The 2,420-nt window shown below is 42.7% G+C and overlaps 1 pseudogene; it reads right to left on the bottom strand.

The window, feature by feature from the left end:
* Window positions 1–854: 854 nt before the first annotated feature.
* LOC111555800 lies at window positions 855–2,190 on the bottom strand (annotated as a pseudogene).
* Between the last annotated feature and the right edge of the window lie 230 nt (window positions 2,191–2,420).

The following is a 2,420-nucleotide window of genomic DNA, read 5'->3' as shown; positions in this document are numbered from 1 at the left end:
GCAATTCAAAGTCTTGGCCAACTGGCCTTCATCAGAATAATGAGTAGAGTATTGGTATATTTTTGGAATCTGAAGAATTGCTCCACAGGAGGCTAATTGTTTGCAACTTGAATTTATACCCACTTCACATTAATTTCTGTATCTTGTCAGGCTTTCAAACTGCCTTTAGAAAGTAGCAGTGACAGCGACATCTGACCAGATTCCTGATGCCGCTTCAGAGACACATTCTCATGCAGAAATGGAGTATGATCCTGTCATCCATTTTGGAAATCTGAATTTTTTTCTACAACTATAGAATGGTATGAGTAAGGCTGATAAGTGAGACTGGCTTAACAGTTTATCGTGTCTTTGGAGGTGTTGATTCTTCAAGTATATTTCCTGAGCAAATAATCTAACAGTGCTGAAACTCTATATCTGCACTCTATAAATTATTGACCAGCACTATCAAGCTCAAATAAATCCCTTTGAACATTTTTCCCAACTACAAATACTCTCTCTCTCATACACACACACATACGCGCACACACACACACTTGCAAGTATATAGTTGCACCAATATGTATCTTTTTTTTTTTTTCCAGGAAAAAATTTAAATCTTTATTTTTAAAAATCCCACAAATCCATAATTAAATCATCATCTGAAAAAAAATGGTAGGGAACAAAACGTGGGGTACATTTAAAAGGCACTAGATTCATTAATACCAGAGCGATTCTGGAGATGCCATGCAGGAAATCTGGAGTTTCTCTAAATCTTCTTTTTAGTGGTATCAGAACTGGGGAGAAGGGTCCAAGCAAAGTGTTGCCTTTGCCAGGGTATTCGGACTGAGGTTATGAGGAAGAACTCTTTTCCTTTGTCAGTGGGTTTCATGTTGGGCCACCACTCCAGCGCTGAGCAGCTCCCCGACGGCCCTGTCATCGTATCTCAGGACCTCCTTCAGGATGTGCATCCTGTGCTGCCCAAGCAGGGGAGGCGGCCTGGCCTCTGACATCTTGAACTTACTGTATCTCACAGCTGGGCCTGGGACGGAAATCTTCCCCACAGTCGGATGCTCCATCTCCATAATAAGGCCGTTGTGTAATACCTGAGGTTCTGCAAATACATTCTTCATGCTGTTGATTGGGCCATAGGGGACTTCACTGCCTTCAAAAAGATGTAACCACTTGCTGATCAGTTCTTCTTCAAACCGTTCAGATAATATTTTAATAAGCTCTTTTCTATTCTGCACCTGAAGGTGGTTAGTTTTATACTTGGAGTCATCAATCAACTCAGGCAAATCCAAGATCTTGCACACAGTGGCAAACTGCCGGTTATTTCCTGCTCCAACTACAATAGAGCCATCCTTGGTTTTAAAAGCCTAGTAAGGAACAATACTGCCATGAGCTGTACCCCAACGTTTTGCTTCCTTTTGAACAATAAGATAATTTGCAGCTATGTGGGACAAACACGCCACCTGGGATGACAGTAGGTTACCATCAATGAACAGTCCTTTCCCGGTTTTGTATTTTGTATCAATCCAGCCATAATAGCTCCATATGCATACAGGCCAGTGGCAAGATCAGTCATGGCTACTCCTGGGCGAACTGGATTTCCATCCTCAGGCCCTGTGATGTGCATCAGACCAGAAACAGCTGAGGCAACAGCATCATAACCAGCTTGCTGAGAAATTGGACCTGTCTGACCATACCCTGTGATGGAACAATAGATGATGTGAGGAGCAATCTTGTCTATATCTTCATATCCCAGGCCCATTGCAGACAGTTTGCCAGGGACATAGTTTTCCACAAACACATCACAAACAGCTGCGAGCTCTTTGATGATTTTCACCCCTTTTGGATCCTTGATATTAACAGCAATACTTTTTTATTTCGGTTAACACTGAGATAATATGTACTTTCTGTCCCAACAAAAGGTGGCCCACAAGTCCGTGTATCATCTCCAACTCCTGGTCTCTCCACTTTTATAACTTCTGCTCCAAGATCTCCTAAATTCATAGTAGCAAAAGGTCCCGCCAGGATTCTTGTTAGATCCAGAATTTTTACCCCTTCCAATGGCTTTATATGGTTCATATCTGACTGCAGGCGGCCAGTCCACAGCCCCCTCCCGCCGCCCCAGCCGGAGAAGAGGCAGGTTCTGCGCAGAGCTGCCACCCTCGCCAGCATCGTCAGCATTGCGTGCGTCTCAGATGGCATCGGTCCCGGTCCAAGCAGCCATGTATCTTTACTTATATGGGTTTTGCTTTGCATTAGGACAAAAATACTTCTATGAAATAAATCAAGAGTATTATCTGAAATCAAGTTACATGTCATTTTATGTAGTAATACTAGGTGAACCCAGATTCTCTTTGGCAGTGTTAGCCCTATCCAGAATTGTAAAAATATGCTCCTCTTTCGAGTGGACTAAAATCAGTTTTCTTCCTGAA

This window comes from Piliocolobus tephrosceles, chromosome 3, assembly GCF_002776525.5.
Source record: "Piliocolobus tephrosceles isolate RC106 chromosome 3, ASM277652v3, whole genome shotgun sequence".
Classification (NCBI taxonomy): domain Eukaryota; kingdom Metazoa; phylum Chordata; class Mammalia; order Primates; family Cercopithecidae; genus Piliocolobus; species Piliocolobus tephrosceles.
The sequence above is the reverse complement of the archived record's forward strand: the minus strand, read 5'-3'. Positions and strand labels throughout refer to the sequence as shown.